The sequence below is a fragment of the Bacillus rossius genome, chromosome 1 (genome assembly GCF_032445375.1).
Source record: "Bacillus rossius redtenbacheri isolate Brsri chromosome 1, Brsri_v3, whole genome shotgun sequence".
In the NCBI taxonomy this organism is placed as follows: domain Eukaryota; kingdom Metazoa; phylum Arthropoda; class Insecta; order Phasmatodea; family Bacillidae; genus Bacillus; species Bacillus rossius.
Window position 1 is genome coordinate 197,543,614 of NC_086330.1, and position 22,167 is coordinate 197,565,780.

Here is a 22,167-nt window from a genome sequence, read left to right on the forward strand (position 1 = left end):
GCTATTCTCAAGTCTCACGATACAGATATCCGCAAATACATTTTGCTACTTGGCCAAAACTATAAAGTGCAAAAAACGAATTACAGAGTACTTGGTTGCCGTCGACAAGTGCATGCATTCATATTCTCGAATTCGCGACATTATCAAGGTATCGAATGTGCAAAGACACGACGATTTGAGGACTTTACAAACTAGCCTAAATGCATTACTAACTTACTTGACATCTAAAACAGATCTTGCTAAACATAGCAAGAATGTTATTGATTCAAGTATGGAAGATATTGATAAAGTTCTGTGGGACGAATTAAATGTATCAAAGGCAGTCTTACAATCTGTTTTTTAGTCAGTACAATTTCGGCTTGGCCATTGACCTTCATCGTGCTATAAAGTCTGTTCGTGCAAAATATCTACTTGGTACATGAGCTAGATTTTCAAATTAAATGGAAAATTTATTTAAAAAACACCAGTGGTCTCATCGAACTTAAAAATAAGGAAAACCTACTCCTTATGGTGAAGAAAGATATTGATGACGAAATGCCAATGTTGCGCCCGTCTGCCTAACACTGTGCAGTCGGGCTTAGGTGGGTTCGAGTGCCGAGCGGTGCACTCGCTGATAGCCAAAATTAAGGGATAGGTACCCCAAGAAGGAACTCGTTGAATCAGTGGAAGATCTATTTACTACTGCTGCCAACTCTACAATTCATTTCAGTACCAGTCAACTACAACCATAATTACATACTGAACGTCCGCTCCCTCCGAGAGCCTAACCTCCTCTGCTCTCTGTCCCTCAGCATCTCTCACATAATACCACCGCCAGCAACGCCCTAATCAAAGTTCAGTTTTTCAGGCGTCCAGTCACGAGGCACGCCGGCTTCCAGAAATCAGCAACGACGCACAAGCACACTCATCCTTGGTTTGTACAGCATACAGAGTTTCACAAACAGTTCTGTGTACATGCCCGTTGACGTCTTGAGATTACAAACATTCGCTACGCATCAGCCGGCTAATTGCGCATGTACCATTTCCACTGAATCATAAGAACTAGGGTAAACCTGGGTAATTTCGTGATAAAATGTCATTTTATGATCATTTCAATGATACAAATAATTGCAAGTCTTTGTTTAGTATGTTAGCATTTAGTACACACTTAATGTTAATACTTTTATTGTGTTTTAAATTATATTATATAATTTTTGTTAATTATAATTAATATTTTGTCTATATGTGTGTATACTAGGTTATTTCGTGATAACCTTGGTAATTTCGTGACTATACCTTGATAATTTCGTGATAGTTTACTACTCTGTTAAATACATAGAAAAAATTTCTATAATGTGCCAATTAATTTCATTATGTTATTTTTACAGTTTTACATGTTAATTGTCTCCAAAGTACACTAAAATAATATTTAACATTTACTTAAATTGAATAGTAAAAATTAAAAAAAATTCTTCCACCGAAAATAAATGGAAAATAATTTCAAAACAAATTAAATAGGGATTTTAACAATAAAACACATTAATCTTCTTTACAATTGCCCTGATATTCTTCACACATGAAGATGTCTTCCTCAGCATCATATAATGTTTGGCATTTAATGTGATACCAGACCAAACAGAAACTACACTGAACCCATGTGGCTCCAGTTTTATTCCTTGCATAGTCATTGTAACTCTTGCCACAAACTTCACAGATGCAGTCATCATATCTCTCCTGCTCTCCAGAAGTGATGGCAGTTGCACTGTTATTGTTCTGCTTATTTGGTCTGCCTGTAGCAAAATAATTACCACATTTAGTGAATAACAATAAATCATAATGCTTAGTTTCGTTTTATACAAAATTACCTTTTTGTCTTTTCTTTGCCCATGGTTCTCCCTCAGGTGGATTTAAGCATTTTGCTCTGGGATCTCTCTTAGCTCTGTTTGTTTCTCGGATCTTCCTTACAGTTGCCGCTGTTGGCAAAGAAACTTGAAAGTCAACATCTTCAACTGGTTGAGTTGCTGTTCCAGGAGATGTTTCTGTCAGTTTTGATGTTGTTTTTGGCCTCTTCTGAGAAAGCATTGGGGATTAGTGGGCAAACACCTGTCTTCTTGAAAACTGAAATGATTGTTTCAGAGCTAAAAGCACTTAAAAATGCTGGTCTAAATAGTCTGTTAAAATCAGCACGTCTTGGTTATTGAGTACGATTTTCTCTCATGTGGCTACTGAGACTCTTCCGCCAAGCTTGTTTCAACGGCCGGTCAACTCCAACATTAAGTGGCTGTAAAAGATGAGTCGTGTGAGGCGGGAATGTGAATATGAAAATCCTATTCTCTTTCGCAAGTGAAATGACATCTTCAAAATGTGTGAAGCATGGGAATCCATTAGAAGGACAACTGGCCTCTTTGGTGGAATGCAGTTGATGAAGTGCTGGAACCACTCAAGAAAGAGATCACTATTGATCCAACCCTTTGGTGTGAGCCTTATTAAGCTTCCTGGGATGGCATCCTTTACCAGATCATCATTCATCCTAACACCTTTAAAAATGGTCATGGGTGGTACCCAATGACCACTGGCATTCACACATACCAGTATGGTGTGGTTTTCACCACGATCGACATATGTTCTCTTGTAGACATTTTTTTTCCAATCGCTGTTACAACTTTAGAAGGTTTAAAAACGTACGACAAACCTGTTTCGTCGCAGTTCCAATTTTTATCAGGACAGTCTTTGATTTGCAACTTTTTTACAAGTTCATCCAGGCTTGCGAAGAAGTCATTGATGATTGATTGATCTGTTTGCCATTGATGATCTGTATGCAGCAATGTTTTCTGGGATCCGAAGTGTCAAGCCATATCGATTCTTGAAGTCCTTTCACCATCATTCGCTTGCTGCTTCATCGTCACTGTTGAAAGGGTGTTTCTTACCAGAAATCACTGCAAGTTTGTAAGCAAGGCGAAGAATTTGAATGACTGTCAACCCAAAACCAAGTTCATGCATTGCGATTAGATATTTGTAAATTCTTTGTTCTAATTCTATTGACAAAGCGAAAGGTTTCCCAAGTTTTGGTAAACTTTTTCCCAAGTTTTCTTCATTCTTGCTCCTTGTAATAAAATCTTTAAGAGTGGACCAAGAACATTGCATTCTCTCGATGACTTGAACACATAGTAACCATTTCGTACCATTTGTGCAGCCTTGATATGGTCTTTCTGGTAATACTGTGGATATTTTGTAGCCATCTGGCAGACAATAACAAAACAAATTGTTGTTAATTGACTAGTGATGCAGGTGTCATAAAATCCAAACATCTAGGCTCCTAAATAACAATATATATTTTTTTAAGATTCAAAGTCACTCCGATAATAATTTGCTTAATTTTTAGGTTCTAATTCAGTAAGTGTTTAGAATTAGATAACTGGAAGAAACTGGCGACAGAATATTATCGCAAAAAATAACAAATAATAAATTTACTAGTCATTTCTACGTTTGTGTTTACACTATACAAAAATGACAATAGGTAATTTCGTGATACCTTGGTTATTTCGTGATATCCTAAATTAATGTGAAAATATTTTCAAAGTGTAACTCACATGCATTAGTTTCGGTACAATTATTTAAATAATTAGAATTAGTGTTTACATAATCGTCACAAATTATTAAACAATACACTGCAAGACACTCCAAATTATCTTCTCCTAAAACCTTAAATTATTCTTTGTGTTGCTAAGGCTATATAGGTTTTAGGTTAGAAAGAACAAATACGTTTAAGGTGCTAAAAAATAGCTTAATATATTTGCTATAATTTCACAAAATTTCAATTACTTACCTGTTTTGTTAGTTTTTCAAATATTTTTCAAGAACACGCTTAGATAGCCTTCCGCAAAACATTACAAAAATTCAACATCAAATAACAAAACAACTCACAGAGAACAAATGAACTATTATGGGGAATCCTACGTGAGTTAGTCCGGACACAGACATGCCGCGCTATCAACCAACGAAATTTCGAACTGAAAGAGCGTTTTGTTTTTCCGTGAGAGAATGTTCAAAATATGTCACGAACTAATCACTGCCACGAAATTATCCAGGTTTACCCTACGTACAATATTTATGTCTTAAAACGTATGCTTAAATGAAATAAATACAATACAAAGAAATAATCTTGTCATTATGTCTACCCTCCCGGAATCCCTGACACAACACCAAATGCAAAGAAGAGGAAGTATGAACCCGCACGAGAAGAATATAAGTAACTTTACGAGTTCCGAGTTTATGAACAAGGAAAACAATACAAAAATGAGGACACCAAGTTAATGCAATGGTCAAACCTGAGATCTTTCACGAGTCGGGATAATGATCCGACCTACTGAGTGTACAGAAAACATAATAAGTGACCCTCAGGGCTAAAGAAATATACAATATTTTACAAGAAAATATCATAAGTGTAGAAGACTACAAAACATACGAGACTCCAGTCCGGTACGAATTGCTGTTTCGCAGGAATATTTGCAAGAGTACAAAAAACTGCTAGAACTAGCACATGTACAATTTCGCAATTACGATCCAGAAAGTGACATATATAAAGACGAAGATCATGAAAAAACCGACATTCACGCTAATGGTGAAGGTATAAAGAGCTAAAAAAAAAAGTTATTGGAACTTAGATTATGTACATTGGTACGACCGGAACAAATTGATCGATTGTTGCTACTAGGAGCTTATTCTAAATTTATCATTACAGCCGTCGATTCATCTCGACATCGAGTTCCCTCGATAGGGTTTCTAACGACATAAAATATCGAAAGCAAGTAAAGTGAATCATAAGAAGATAATAGTTAAGATGCTACAATCCTCTCCTCCTCTGAGACTTCAGAGGGGCATGACGTCACAGTTGCAATGTAACGAATGAAATACATTTTATATGTTTCTTAAGTGTTATAAATAAAACGCAATTTTCTGAAATAATATTATGTTGTATTAAAATAAGTAATAATTTTTAGAATCAAAATTTTTTTGGTTGGTTGAACAAAGAAAAAGAGTAATTATAAATTATGTAGGTAACACACTCCCATGATTAAAAATTTGAGTTTACAGCTGTGACGAGACTGCGAAAGTTTGTATAGCAGAAGAAAAGCAAAAATTGGGTTTCTTCACACATAACAGAAAAACAGCCAACTCAGTTGCTGACCAAAGAAACTTCTTACTTATGTAAACATAAATATATTACTGTTTAAATAATCCAAACTCTAAAAAAAGAAGACAAAAACACGAAAATTTCAGTCATTTATTATAAATTATTTTACTCAGGACTTGCAAGAAAATGCAATTAAGTTGACTTAGAAGGTATTAAAAATATTTCTGCGCAAATTTTCGAATTAACGAGATTAAATTTTCTTTGGTATGATAGAAGCGTTTGATTACATGTTATTCAGCTCATGGATATAATTCGCAGTAATAATGGTGCTCATTTAATTTAAAGAGTTCAAAATACCACCGACCCATTATTTGTATATTTTCTTTGAGGAATTGTAAATAACAAGCGAGGCAAAGAAACAAGTGAACTTTCACGTATTTTCATTTGCCAGAGGTTCAGTAGATATAAATGCTTTATTTATGTATAATTTATTTATAATATTCATTTCTTAATAAAATAAGTTATTTGTTTCATTTAGATATTTAATTTTTTATTTAAGTTATTTGACTTTGTGTTTTATTATTTGTCTCTATTACTAATTTTCAAAAATTAAGGCTATAGGCCTATCCAGAATGAAAGAAGGAAACAAATGGATAGAGCTATGAATTAAAAATATTATAGGATTCAGAACAACTATTTTATTTTTTTAAATTTCACACGAAGGGAAACCAACTTTTTAATGCCACAAAGCAAATTCAAATAATATTTTGTTTTCAGCAACGGTGTTTGAACCTCATCAATTCATTTACTTGAAACATGGGACCGCACACTAACCCGATATGTTACAAATAGACAGTTACATAACTCTAGTTTACTCGCGTATTATTTTAATGTGATTATTTCTAGTCATGACTATTTAAGTTTGCAAAATGTATTCCAGCATAGTTCCACTATCACAAAGTTTCATTTGCCACACCAGTACATTTGGTTTATACCTATAGAGGTGGGTTCTTACAGCAATTTTCTGTATCTGTTCCAATCAGTTACTGATACAGTAATGTACTGTTTACAAGTAGCTGATACTTCTGTATCAGCTACAGCAGTAGCAGTCCCAGGAAGCAACAAGGTATCAGCATTCTCGTTACAGGTTACACATCCTCCGTGCCGTCATCACCAGCGTAAAAAGTTATGAGTTTTATCTTTCCACGTTCTTCGTAAAAAGGTATCAGTTTTCTCATTCTACATTCTTCGTAGTCGTAAAAAGGTATCAGTTTTCTCATTCTACATTCTTCGTAGTCGAAAAAAGGTATCGGTGTTCTCTTTCCACGCCTTTCGTAATCGGAGTCTTCAATATTTGCAAGGAGCACGCACTGCGCACTGAGCGTACTTTGATGAGAAGCCTAAGATGTACAGGGTGGGTACAAAGTCCCGTTACCCCCCCTTTTCCAATTATATGGGCTGCATTGGATAGCAAACAGATTTACGGTCCATATTTCTTTGAAGAAACTGTAAACCAACATCATTACCTTCAGATGTTGCGAACCTGGTTCATTCCCCTGTTGGATAACAAAGGTATCAGAGATCACTGGTTTCAACAAGATGGTGCGCCTCCCCATTATGCCATTTCAGTGCGTGAATATCTTAATGAGGTGTTTCCAGAACGCTGGATCGGCCGTGGATCACCTGCATTACCAGCTCCACTTGTCTGGCCACCCCGTAGCCCCAACCTCACAACCTGTGACAATTCACTGGGGGGGTTCATCAAAGACATTGCTGCTGAGAAGCGGTATGCAAATGTTGATGACTTGAAGGAGGCCGTGAGGCAGGCATTTCATAGGGTTACTCCAGCGATGCTGCGCAAAATGTCGCACAGAACGTGGTGCCGAATTATTTTTTGTTCGGAGAATGACGGGATGCAAACAGATGTTGTGGACAGTTAAAGACAAAACTGGTGTATATGTATTGGTGTTACTGTGTATTAGTCCAACATATTCACCATTTAACATGTTAGTAGGGGGGTAATGGGACTTTGTGCCCATCCTGTACATCAAGCTCTGTCCCTGCCCGAACACGCCCGAATATTCACCTTCGGCCAACCTCGGGATTTCTTTATTTTTGCGCAGGAAAAATGAATTCAAATATTAAAAGTGGTCGGTTAGGTTAGCTACATTAAATCACTTTAGAACACTATGGACGGTTAGTTAGGTTAGTATAGCTACATTAAAATAAACAGAGAACTATAAATATATATATAAATAAACCCGAGGTTGGCCGAAGGTAAATATTCGGGCATGTTCGGGCAGGGACAGAACTTGATGTACACCTTAGGCTTCCCCCTCCCCTACATTCTTTCCCTTCTTTATCCCTTATAAGTCGTGCCGCTCCCTTCCCTTTCACAAGCTCCGCCCAAGTGACCGTCATCTTCGATCGGGTTCTGCGCACATTTGCCGTGGTGTTGTTCCAGGTGAATTCTAAACTGATACTAAAGTACTTGATACTTGAATAGTGTACTCGTTTGCAGTACCTGATACAGGTGTGTATCAGTTACAAAATATCAGATTGATACTCTGCAACCCACCCCTACCTATATATTAATGAAAGAGAATATATATACACGATACATCACACACGGGTCCGCCATCGTGACGACTTCGGCTCGTGGGTATGGTAGAAAAATAGAACACGTTCTGTTACGGTTTTAGGTAAGACTTTGGGCATGAAAACTTTTAAGCCCAGAGCTATACCATCTTGGAAGGATGCTAAATTGTGATCTACACAGGAGCAGAGGTGTACAAGCTAAAAATAAGCATTAAAACAGCCAAGGAAATGGGCATCGTGTGGGGCTTTCGATAGCTTGTACCATCTCATTACGAAACTATAGTTTGTAACGATTTTATACATCGAGAATGATGTCACATAAAAACTAAGAATACGAAACTGTCGAGAACGACCGATAATTGATAGGCAACGACAAATAGTCGTCAAACTAGAAGAACTAGGGGAAGCTGGCTACATATAATGTGTCGAACTGGAATCGCTCGCGAACTTCGCGCTCCTGCAAGATGGAAATATCTTCGGCGCAAAGTCGCAGTGCGTAGACTTGATAATTTATTTCAGGCGGACATTGTTGCTATGATACCATATTCCTGAATGAAATAAATGTTTCAAGTACATATTGACGGTCATCGATGTGTACAGCAAGTTCACTTGGGCCAGACCTGTGAAATCGAAGAATGCAATCAACGTAACCAAGGCCATGATAGACATTTTGGGTGACGGACTTTAACCGCCGCACCTGCAAAAGTATCTCGGCAAAGAATTCTACAATGCGACTTTCAAGGCCTTTATGAATACGTTTGGCATCAAACATTGCTCTAAATTTAGTGACGTCAAAGCCTCAGTAGTCGAGAGATTTAACAGAAATTCGCGCACCAAGATGTGGCAACTGTTTACGGCTAACAGAAATTACAAGTGGTTGGGTGTTTTGCCGAAACTAACAAGCGAATACAATTCCACTGTGCATTCACCTATGAAAATTAAACCTAAAGACATAAAGGACGATCACCTGCTTCAAACAATTACGAAACCCAGTATCTTCGCATATCCAATGTCCATAAAAACGTTTTTAAGAATGCAGATTTCATACTCAGTCAAAACACTGCATTCAATATTATTATTGTTAAAAAATACCCACAAACGGGCAAAATTGTGCATTACAGACCTGACCTAATAACAAAATTACCTGTCACCTGTACAGGGCCGCAACTAGGGGGGAGCAAGCGGGGCATACGCCCCGGGCGCAAAGCTGTGGGGGCGCCGAAATCGCTTGCATTGTAATTCCTTCCTACTACAACTGGTAACTGGTAAAAAGTTTTTTAACTTGTATGCCAGGATTGTCTAATCTGATTTACAATATAACGTCTCCACATAGCACCATTTTTTCCGTGGGAGGGCCCCCGGACCCCCCGCTTTATTGTTGTGGTATGTGCAAAAAAGAGGGGGGGGGGGGGAAGAATGAATCCATTCATGCCCCGGGTGCCACCAGAGACTCTAGTTGCGGCCCTGCACCTGTAGTTTATTACATTAAGAAAAATGGAGAAAATGATAATAAAAATAAACAAATTTCGTTAATGCAATAATTTATTTTAAATTACACACATTTACATACAGTCAAATCAGACACTGTATATATATATATATATATATATATATATATATACATATATATATATATATATATATATATACATATATATCGTATACATTTATCAGTCCATGCTACAAACATTTTTAATTAAAAAAAATATTTTAGTTCGTTTTAAGACTAAAAAAATACAACTAATTCATACATATCACGGTACAACAGTTCAGGAGTGTTACACCTTATAGGAACACAGATGTTGATGCTAAATTAAAGCAGTAACACGCGAGACATATAGTACATCGAGAGACAATCCGAATGATTGGTCAATATGCTAAAACTTATACTTGGTTCGCAAAATGTTGAAAATTTATACATCATAAAAGAAACATGAACTTAGAAATGCGGGGTTTATAGAATAAAAACAAATTTTTGCTCTTGTTTATATTGATGAGATAAAATATACATTAATCTTATGAAATTAATATTTTTATTTAATATCATTTTTCGTACGTTCCTTAAATTTTTTGGTGCCTAAATTGTTCATAGTTGATATAAAACATTAGCACACCTGGTTCTTATATTTAACATGTATATTGTACATTTTAAATTTTATTTTTTTAAAGGTCAATGACTGAAATGATGCGAGTTTTCTTATATTAGTCCTTCTATAATTGTTGTGATTTAAAAGACTGTAAGTTTTTGAGGATAATATGACCAATAGGATATTATTCTGTCACATTGGTTTGATACTCCGCTTGAATGAAATTAATGGAATAGATTGCTTGGTTGAGCTCAGTACGATACATCGAAAAAATTGAACAAAGATATATTCAGCTTGGATGGTCTCGGTAGGTACGAACGAAAAATGGGACAGTGGAGTATTATGATTTGTGAGCCTAGGTAGGATACAAGGAGAAAAGTATCGTTGGGTTACGAAATGTGGGATACGATTAGCAGGATACGGTTGGTAAGTTAAGTTATGTTAGAATGATTGAATTATTGGTAAGTGGGTATATGTAAATTTGGGGCCTATAGTCACTTATAGTTCGGTAGACTCTTCTAAGGCTTTTAATACATGTGTTATTAATAAGCTCAGACATGATGAAATTGGTCACTATAAAACTCTTTCGTTTAATATGATTGGGGTGTAATAATATTTTTTCTGTATTTCGAAGATATTTTATGTAAATGCTTGCAATAGATAATGTGATTCTGGCAGTACAAAGCTTTTATCGTATATCTTTGAAAGCATGTTAAATTCTACACAGTAGGGCTCGTATGCCTGACATTGGACATGTCCTGGTTGAAATGTATGACAAGTATCGAAATAAATAATGCATCATGGTTAGTATACGCTAAGTATATACATATCTTATATTTGGACATGACTTGGTTGAAAGGAATTACTAGCAGTCGAAAAAGAAGGCCTCCTAATTTGGAGACATTTGGTCTATAAATTTATAGTTGGCATTATAGTAATCATAAGGTGCAATGAATCCTGACTACATTGTAGGTGTAATGATGAGTAATACATATATGTCTTCGTCCTTGTTTGCAGTGACGATTATTAATGTCATAATTTTTATAGCATAAATTATTTTTGCATTCAGCAAAGTTCGAACCAAGTACTGAAATCGATATAATTAATCAATATATTAATTAATAATTACGAATTTCCAAGATGGCGGACATATAGGCTTATAGAAGGTTGGTATATAAGAAACGTAACCCACTTTTAGGATTTTGAACAAGATTGATTGAAATTATTATTTTTTGTCTGAAATATATTTATTTTTGCATTGATAAGTATCGAACAAAGGACGGATATCGATCGAATCAATCACTTAATACATGAGTGACTTTTGCGATGAATTTTGAAATTTTTCCCGGATTTATAGGTCTATAAATACAAATTTTCAAGACGGCACTCATTATGGCTTACTGGAGGCTGGTATATGAGGAATTTAAGCCTATGTTAGGATTTTGAAAATTATTTATTGAAATTGTTATTTTTTACATAAAAATATTTTTTTGCATAACACAGGGATAGGATCGAGAACCTAAATCGATCGGGTCAATCAATAAATTAACAAGTGATTTTTTTTTAAAATTATTTTTGGAATTTTTCCCAATTTTCTAGCTAAATAATTACGAATTTCCAAGATGGCACCCAAATTTCAAGATGGTGGGTACCACAGTAATAATAAATGATTACTGCACTCTAGTGGGTAAAAATTAAACTAAAATGTCAGTAGCACACTCCAGCAGACGAAAATAAGATGGCTGTCTCCAGCAGATGAAAACAACATGGCGGATGTGGCTTCAAACTAGCTGACGATATATATATATATACCCTGGAATTAGTGGTGGGAGGTCAGTCTGCCTGCGGCTTCGGTGGAGATCTGTTGTGGTTTTTTTATTTTTGACCAAGGGTGTAAGTGCTTGTTTTATTTAAAATTTATTAAAATTTAATTAATTTCTGTATAAATTTTTAATTTTTTCTAAATTTTTAGCATAAAAATTACGGATTTTCAAGATGGCAGCTGTAGCGAAAATTACAATGGTTGTCATTAATCAAAATGGTGGAAAGTTCGATAAAACAAAATGGCAGATACAAGATGGCGAATCCAATATTGCCGGCGGGGTCAATGTCAAGGTCATCCAAGATGGCCGCCGTGACTTTAGAGAGGTTGGTCTTTGAACCCAACCCAATCCACACCATGCACTCTAGTGCAGAATACCTTTTTCTACAGTACTTACAAAAACTAATAAAAAACCATATAAATGGAAAAACTAGGAATGAGTAAACGGGAATAAAGATGTCAAAGCTGAATATGTACTTATATTATTGATAATATATGTAATTAGGCACACCATGCCTTACATTTAGGGGAAATTGTTTGGAAAGTGGTTTTGGTATAGCTTAGAAATTCTTGATGCATAAGCAGGCTAACAGATATAAAATAAAATAACTGGCCGGCTGTTAATAGGTAATAGCTAGATCTGCTTAAAGATTTTAAAGAAAACAGCGGAGATACAATGTGAACATTTTTTTTTTATGAAATGCGAAATAAAATCGTCAGGAACACAGGATTTTGCGAGATTCCAACTATTTCCTGGATTTTAGAGAGGTGCTTGTCAGTCTTGACGACGGCGTCGGGTGATCAACATCATTCCTTAAGGGCATTCAAGAATCTATAACGGGCGTTTGATTTTTAAAAAATATTCTGAAAAAAAAAAGTGTTTTAGCCCTTTTCACTCCTCAAAAAATAAAGTGTTAGATCGAAATACGGAAACAGAACCACTCTTATGCTCTCGGCATATTATTAAATGCTCTTCGTAAATAGACACAACTCTTATATCTTGAGCAGTTTCCAACTCGCACGGTTTCTTCTGAATCTGTGTGCACCATGTGTGTGCTTGAGCACAAATCCATTTTGGCTCTGGAAACCTTGCAGGTTGCAGTACATCTTATCGCTATCAATGCTCGACCGTAAATAAATTAATATCGCAAACAAAAATGTATATATGACAGAATTTTCACAAGCTTGTCTCAGCAATTGCACGATGCAAGCCTATCGTGAAGTATCAGACAAAAAGCATAGGTTTTTGGTGGAATATTTCCACTCGTCGATATCTCAATCCTACAGTCGATGATGTTTGAATTTATTCGATCATCCTGTTTGGAAGCCCTGTTCTTGAAAATTTCGGGACTCAGTATCGGAGACTGTTGTTACACTCCTCAGTCATAACAGAGTAAACCTAAGTTCTGTTATCACTTTGTCACACTTTACTCTTTCTTGATGACTGGGGTAACTAGTGGATCTTTTAGTTTTAAAAGGCAAAAAACAATGAATTCGTCTAGATATTAAGGTACCTCTATTTTTATTTTACTTATGACTATTTTCACAGTAAGCTGATATTTTATTAATTGATTGACAAATATATATATATATAACATTGACATTGATTTAAAATTACTTTATTAAAAGAATGGGCCGGCCCTCATAAGGAAATTACCCTTAATTAGCCCATTAAAATATAATTAACAACATTAAACATGTTCCTAAGTCGCAAGTCCAGCATATGTTGAGCAAAGAAACATTTCTGGTTGTCCGACCTATTTATTCAACGTCGCGATTCAATGATATTCTGAAAATATTAAAAACAATGAAGGGCTGGCGGTTTGACGATTGCTGGGCGAAGTGGAACATCTGACTGGACGTCAGAGGGCCTTAGTCATCCGGCCCTTGGAAACTGATCTGGTCCTTGGAAACTAATCTGGTCCTTGGAATCTGTCCGGTCCTTGGAAACTTATCCGTTCCTTGGAAACTTGTCCGTTCCTTGGACCCTGTCTGTGAACAGATCCGAAACACATATGTTCAGGACTGGTTCACAAACAGTTGGCAAAATAGGCAGAAAATGCCTTATAATCACGATGATGGTCGGGAAGTAAAGGTTGTCAAAACTCACCAAACAGGGAGATGGCTTCCAGGATCAGCCTAGGTGTGGAGCTCGCGAACCAGCGGTTATCGCAGACGTATTCATAATCAAAAAATAATAATGATTAACAAAACATGACTACTCCTACGAGGTACACAAGACTGACTAAATGCTAATCACTAAAGTTGTGGGAATCATATCCCTGGCCTGCAGATTTGCAAATAAACGAAGAAATTCACAATGAAGCATTAATTTTAATTGAGGATATGTGCTTTATGCTTACCAACAAAAAATTATTACAATTAGGAATGACAACGCCCAATCGCCCAATGCACGACGCATTTAATCAAGAGTTGAGACGCGAAACCCAAAACGATTGCAAAACATTAAGAAAACCGTTCAAAGACACGTACCCCTTTTAAATCAGCAACAAAAATATGCCTACGATACACTCATGCAAGTAGTGAAAAATGGAACTAGCGAAATTTTTTTCTTATATGCGCCTGGTGGAACTGGAAAAACATTCTTGATATCATTGATTTTGGCAATGATTTCGATCACGAAACGGTATTGCACTTGCACTTGCATCATCAAGTATTGCAGCAACGTTGTTAGAAGGCGGTCGAACACCTCATTCAGCACTCAAATAGCCGTTGAACATGCAAGTTAATGAAACTCCAACTTGCAACCTTTCGAGGAATTCTGCGATGGCCAAAGTGTTGCAGCAAAGCAGATGAATGCACGATGGCACACAAAAATTCTTTGTTGGCATTAGACCGCCTACGATTTACGAAAGAACCAAAACCGGTTTGGTGGAGCGATGATTCTATTGGCAGGTGATTTTCGACATACATTGCCAGTAATGCCTCGATCAACGCCAGCCGACGAACTTAATGCATGTTTGAAGTCGTCCATTTTATGGAAATACATCAAGCACTAAAATTAAATATAAATATGCGAGTCGTATTGCAAAATGACGAATCTGGTGAAATATTTTCCAAACAATTGCTCGATATTGGTAATGGCAAAATTCCTGTTAACACATCTTCTGGATACATTACATTCCCTGCAAATTTTTGTCACTTTACTGAATCAAAGACCGAACTCATCGAGATGGTTTTCCCAAACATTGCTGAAAATTACAAAAATCATGTTTGGTTAAGTGAACGTGTTATATTGGCTGCAAAAAACGTTGATGTCAACGAAATGAATTTTCAAATTCAAAGTAAGATAGCTGGCGAATTGATGACATACAAATCGGTTGATTCCGTTATAAACCAAGATGATGTTGTCAACTATCCAACGGAATTTTTTAATTCCCTGGAATTTCCCGGATTACCACCTCATAATCTGCAACTAAAAATCGGATCGGTAATCATAATGTTACGAAACATAAACCAGCCACATCTTTGTAATGGCACTCGGCTTGCGGTGAAGAAATTAATTAACAACGTCATCGAAGCCACAATTTTAAAAGGGAAGTATAAAGGCGAAGACGTTTTGATTCCACGCATCCCTATGATTCCGAACGACATGCAATTCGACTTTAAACGGTTACAATATCCAGTGTGACTTGCATTTGCAATGTCAATAAATAAATCGCAAGGGCAGTCGTTAAGTGTTTGTGGCATTAATTTTGAAAATCCATGTTTTTCACATGGCCAAATGTAATTCGCCTGTTCCCGTGTCGGAAAACCATCAGCATTATTTATTTAGGCGCCAGGAAATAAAAACTAACAATCAGTGGCGTCTCGTCAGGGCAAGCAAGGCAAGCAGTGCTTGCCCAGGCAGTTTCCAGACATTGTATTTTTTAAATAAATATTTTATTCAGAATAGTACTTTACTTTGGCTCGTGCAGTTAGGTGTATGTATTTTTTACACTATCTTCTTGGGACCCAATACTGTGCGCTGTGCGCTATAAAAAAAAGAACTCGTTGACACAAAAACATGCTGTTTTAGAAGCGTTGCTAGGTTTAGAAGCGCTGGTAGGATCGCTTTCAGCAGGAAGGCTGCCGCAGTAGTTTCCTTTCGGAAGGGGGGTGGCATGGTACAAAGGTTCAGGGAGGGGATTGGCTGGAAAAATACGTGGTAGAAGCTACGAAGGTAACGCTTTCTTGCCGAACTGGAGCGAACATGGCCGAAGCAGACGGTGGAATTCTTCCGCCGACTGCTTCGGCTATTTCCGGTACAGTTCGGCACGGCAGGTGGCGATGTCGCGTTTCAGTCGGCGGTCGTCTCTCGGGGCGCGCGCATCTCTCCCGCGGGCTGTTGGCTGGCAGTGCGTGGGGGATTTGTGGGCGTACGATGATACTACACTCCCACTTAGTATATAAGTAATGTAGAGTAGGTATTTTACTATCAGAATAATGTAAGTCAATCATTATTTTTCAAAAATAATGTATTTAAAAAAAATGTCAATTTTTCTACCTGTGGAATAGTCAATGTTCAGTTAAGAAAACTACTTAAATAGCACCATTTTGTACGTTGAAATCCATATTTTCCCGGCGGAGGGCCCCCAGACCCCCCTCCCCCCCCCCCCCCAACCACATCATGTTTTGGTGTGAACGGAGTTATTGCGGCTCGCCACTTGCTAACAATGTTGTGTATCAACAAGCATTACAATAAACAATATGATATAGAGATAATAAAAAATTACAAACGTATAGAATATAAAAATATACAACAATATAAATAATAATTATTAGTATAGTATTCCAGTTTGAATTGAATGACAGGACAACGTCTGTCGGGTCAGCTAGTGAACAATAAACAAGTCCAGGAGAGTCCCGCTAATCCGAACCCCGCTACTCCGAAAATCCGCCTAATCCGAACAGGGCTAGGACAAAAAAATTAATTTTTATAACATTTAAGAACTAGGAAAAGTAAAGAAAAACAATTTTTTTTTCAAGTAATGTTGTAGATTTATTAATATTATTACTAACGTGAGCAAGGCAGCGACACGTGCAGGTGCAGAGCTGGCTGGCGGCCCCACACAGCCACTGACGTCACGTGGCCGCCGCAACATGAGACGTGCCGCGCGCGCCTGGAAGATTAAAAGGATCGTCGCTTCCCCCCTCCACCTCCCCCCCCCCCGCTCCGCGCGCGGTGCTGATAGCTAGACACCGGACACCTGAAAGGTTGGGGAGTCCCGCGCGCCACCTGGCAGCTGCCAATGCGTGTCTAGAGATTTCTCGCGTCGGGTCGTAGCCCAGGAAATGAAGGTTTTATGTCGGGAAAAATTAGAGACAAGCTTTCGCAAGGGTTAGGACCTAACTAGAGGTATATTTACCCAAAAGTCCCCACCCCTCCCCTCTGTGCTTCCCCCTCTACCCCCTTTAAGAATAGATTTGCAAGCATTTGGATTACCCTTCATATCTCCGTTATTTATCGCAGTCAAACTTTCTATATATCGTTTTATTCCTTATATTAGTATCTACAATAAAGGTATTTATTGTTTTTTTCCTACGATTAACAGTTAACTAGATATTAGCTGAGGAATGTTCAGTTTTACAATGTTATGTTAAGTTTGTTAATAATATTTAAGTTTAAAATTTTAATTTGCGACAATTTCACGAAACGTTAAGATAAAAAGTGTAGAATGATTCTTTAACTTTCCAACGGTATTAATTTTTTCATAGTTTGGATGACGATAACATGAAGTAGAGGGCCGTAAGTAAACCAAGAACTAACCCGGACTTAAGGCCATATTTCACAGATTTTTTTTTATTTTTCTATGTAAAAGAGTTGTACATGGATACTTTAAAACTGTAGTCGTTTTTTGTTTAAGAACCATAATTTGCAATATATTTCACTTTTAAGTTGATAATTTAGGGTTTTTGTGTACCTTTTTTTAATTAACTATCCATTTTTTCCCTACTAAATTGTATTTGATGTGATCTGTACCATCTGCAAAACAAAATAACATATTATGAAAGTGATAAAGCAAGTTGCCGAATGTGTGTTGTAGTCTTAAAGGATGCTTGAATAAGCGCAAATATTTGGGTAAAAATTACCATTTATTTTCAGATTTTGTTAATCGATAGTTTGAAACTTAATCTGTGAAATAAAATCTGTTTCGAATTTCTTAGTAATTTGTAGCTCTCAAAAAACATCCAGTTTTGCAACACCGTTTTTGTTATATGTCAGTTGCCTAAAACACTCTTCTCTTGGACTGTACAGTAGTTGTGCCTGTGTTGTACGCACCCCACTGGCACCCCCTGCCATCAGGCCACGCGGAATTCTTTCCCCACCCCCCTCGCTTTCTGACCTTGAAGATTAGTCACACAAAATAAAATTTTATTTTCGAGTTTTTTTAATATAAACAATATTAGTGGGTAAACAAATTTCGGGCCAACCTCAGGCTTCTCGTCCACGGAAACGAAACAAACACGCAAAAGCTGTGAACGAGATGTGAAGGAAAAGAAGAAAAATAAGTAATATTGACAATTATCTGAGTTTAATCGAAATAGAATAATACCTATTTAATTTTACATGAAACAATAAAGTTTAATAGTTGATGAAATACATTTCTGTATTATGTCCTTGAGTTTTGTCGAAATAAGAATTTGAAATACTATGATAAAGTTAATGTCTTCCATGATGCGAATTGGATTTAAAAAATGTAAAATTAAACGCATATATATATATATATATATATATACATATATATATATATATATATATATTTAATTTGAGTATTGCACTGTGTTGCTTCAAACTTGGAGCTTCCCCATATGGATTTAGCAAACTTACAGTTGGTTTTACTTTGTTGTTTATTGTAATTATGTATGTTAAGTTTTATATTTAATAAATGCAATTTTATAACCGTTTTGAAGCTGAATATCATTGTGTAATCGCTTTTAGTACAAGAGGTAGCGGGTTCAAATACCGGCCAGATTTAGTTTTCTTGTCGACATATGAGTCGTATAGTTCCAAAACCTGCCTTCTCCCCAAAAATCACAAAATGAGTTGGTGGTACTGGCACCTTCTGTTTTTGAATTCGCATCCTTTGATGTTGTCAGATTATACCAAAAAAAAAAATCTATTCCTATTTTAAACACCATAGCAAATCTAAGTTTTTTTTCCAAAAACTGCCTTCTCCTTTCTAAATTAGTTCCAATACATGCCTACTTCAATTTATTCCAAATGCTGCTTTATCCTCATTTTTAGAAGTCTGCCATATCCATTTCTGTTCCAAAACATGCCTATTTAAAGATTATTATTATGAAACTACCAATGGTTCAGAACAATTGTATTTTTAATAATTTTTCTTTTCTAGGCTGTACATTCTGGCTGTATTCGAATTTATCACATTCATTTGTTGCAGAAAAGAAATCATGTGTTCCTGTGCTCCTGAGTTATATCTGAAAGAAGTTTGTGCTGTGATGTAGATTAAATAGTGTTTTTCTTCATAAATCTCACATAATGGACACACATTCTGAACTAGATGTTTCTGTCATCAAAACTACAGAACGGGGGAGGAAGAGAACAAGAGATCCTGCAAAGTGGATAAAAAACATAAAGAAAGTAGAAAGGTAAGTATTGTCGCCACCAATGGGTGAAATATTATTTGCAAGCTTTTGTTTTGAAAAATCACATTATAAAACATTAATATAAATATAACTATAAAGAATATAAATACTTATTACATTTGCAATTGTACAACTCTAAAAATGTCATTTATTTTCAGATACACGTCCAAGTGTCCACCAAAGCAGCCCGAATGTGGTCACAAATCAAACGCATACAAGTGCTGCACATTGACAAAAAGGGATGTAAATCATTTCAATGCTCTTTTCTACAAGACACCAAATAAACTTGTACAGGATTATATTATTATTAAGTACTGCAGTGCATCGTTGCCGAAAAGAAAAAGGGCAGTAAAAGAAGGAAGTTCACGTAAAGGTATATCAATAACGTATTACGTTAAGAAGGCAACATTGAGACCAGGAGAACCTGGTAAGATTCCTGTCTGCCAAAAGACATTTTTAGGCATTTTAGGAGTTAAAAAGACAAGAGTACAAAACATTTGTAAGAAGCATTTCATGAAATGTGAGGTGTTGAATGAACGCCGAGGTGGGGACACCAGGTCGAAAGCTTATGAACCAAAGCGCAAATCTATTGCACAATTTATTGAGCAATTAAAACCACTTGAATCCCACTACTGCAGAGGTAAAAGCAATAGGCATTATTTACCAAGCGATTTGTCGATCAATAAACTGTGGAGAATGTATAATACCCAGTGCACTGAAGTAAGTTTGAAAGTAACAAAATCTTTTTTCAGGAATTATGTTAATAGAAACTTCAATATAGGTTTTGGCCAGCCGGCAATGGACGTTTGCTCTCAGTGTCTTCAGTTAACAGAGCAAATTAAACGTTGCCACGACAGTGAAAAGAAATCTGAGCTGATAATTAAGAAGCGAGTACATTCAATGCGAGCTAAAGCATTTTTTCAGCTTTTGAAAGAGAAAAATGAGGAAACGCTTGTTCTGTCATATGACTGCCAGAAAAATCATGTTTTGCCTAAAGTACCAGACCAGTCAGCGTACTATAGTCGACAAATATTTATATTTAATTTTACTGTTTGCAGAGGATCATCTCGAGACACACTGGATAAAGGGAATGTATTTGTTTATTGTTGGACTGAAAAGGATCATCCTAAAGGTCCGAATGAAATAGCAAGTGCTGTATATCATAATTTATGTTCATATCCTGTGGATCCTTCTGTAAATAAGGTTAGGTTATTTGCAGATGGGTGCGGGGGACAAAACAAGAATGGTATTATCGTCGGAATGCTTTCAAAGTGGCTTCTTTCTAAGGCACCAAAAAATGTGAATACCATTGAACTTATATTTCCCGTGACAGGTCATTCTTTCATGCCTGCAGATCGAGTGTTTGCTCGTATTGAGAAAGTGATTAAACGGAAGGATACGATAATTGAACCATGTGAATACATGCAGATATTTTCTGACCATGGAACTTTACATTGCCTAGGTTCTGCCGAATGCCCAGTCTATGATTGGAAAACAGCTGTGAGTGACGTCCAACTACCACCTGGGAAATGGCACTTCAAATTCAAACCTAGTAAACGTATTATCCTCAGTAAGTCTAAGAAAAGCTCTTTAGTGCTTGTCAGGGGAGAAGAAGCATACAGAAGTGACATTTTATGTGTTAATAGGTCCATTGTTAAGAAACATAATTCAGTACAAGAAATAAGCGCCTCAGTGCTCCCATTCTGCAAAAACAGAATAAAAAAGGAGAAGGTAAAAGACGTTTATAAGTTGCTTGAAAAACATTTTGGAGATTTGTGGCAAAACCTGCCAGTGCTTTCATTTTACAAGAATTTAGATAGTGGTAATAATGAGTTTGAGGATTGTTCATACCAGGAGCACGAGGTTTGTGAAGGTGGCTATGAAGAAAACGATTTGAGAATATAAATATTTTTTAAATATGTATATTCTTTACAATGAAAGTGTAACATTGAAAGTGCTTTTATTTTAAGCTACATTTGTTTGACAGCTTGTAACTGTATTTTATAGTAATATTTATGTATAAGATATTTAATTGCATGTAATTGTAACATCGTCATGTCTATAGAGATACGTATTTCTTGATTACAACTTCAAATTTTGTATTTTCAAAACACCTCAAAACCTAAATCTGAAAATTTAAGTTTTCTTGTTATTTTCAAAAGCTGTCATATCCATGTGTGTTTATTCCAAAAGTTTCCTAACACCACTGTTAATTCCAAAACATGCCTTCTTCAATTTTGATTTCATTATAATGCTCACAATTAACATTTTTTGAACATTTAGCTTTGAAAAAACTGCCCTTTGATTCATTTTATTTTGATATAAACACAAATCTTGCTAAATTTATTGTGTGATCAATATGAATACGTTTTCCTTGATTATTGTAAAAACACCAAAAGTGGAAAAGGCAGGTTTTGGAACTATACGACTCATAAGTTTAAGTTTATAAATTACGCCCCTCCCATAAGCAAACCAGCTTATAAACCCTAGTAATAAACGTCAGCTGAAACAACTTGATTTAACTTCTGCTAACAACATAGCTACACTTCGCGGGAAATTTTGTTTCTGTTTCTTGGACTCTAACATACGATTAACGAATTTCCAATTTTTTCTTTCATTATTTTCTGTATATTGTGTGTGACGTTACTCCCATTTTGTACTGACAAAACCAATTCTGAGACTTTTTAAATAGATTGAAGTGTTTTAACTTAAATAAATATCTAAATGTATTTAGCAAACCTGTACGTGTAAAATCTCGAGGCCACAAACTTTCTTGAGACCTGAAAACGAAATTCGCTGGGCAGGTGGGTGTCGGACCGCACATACATCCGTCTTCCCCCCTCCCCCGCCGTATTCAGCTTTTTCCTTGAGTCATGTACTTAAAAATGTTTAGCCTGCTTTTCTAACACTGTTTTACCTACGCCTATGCTTACAGT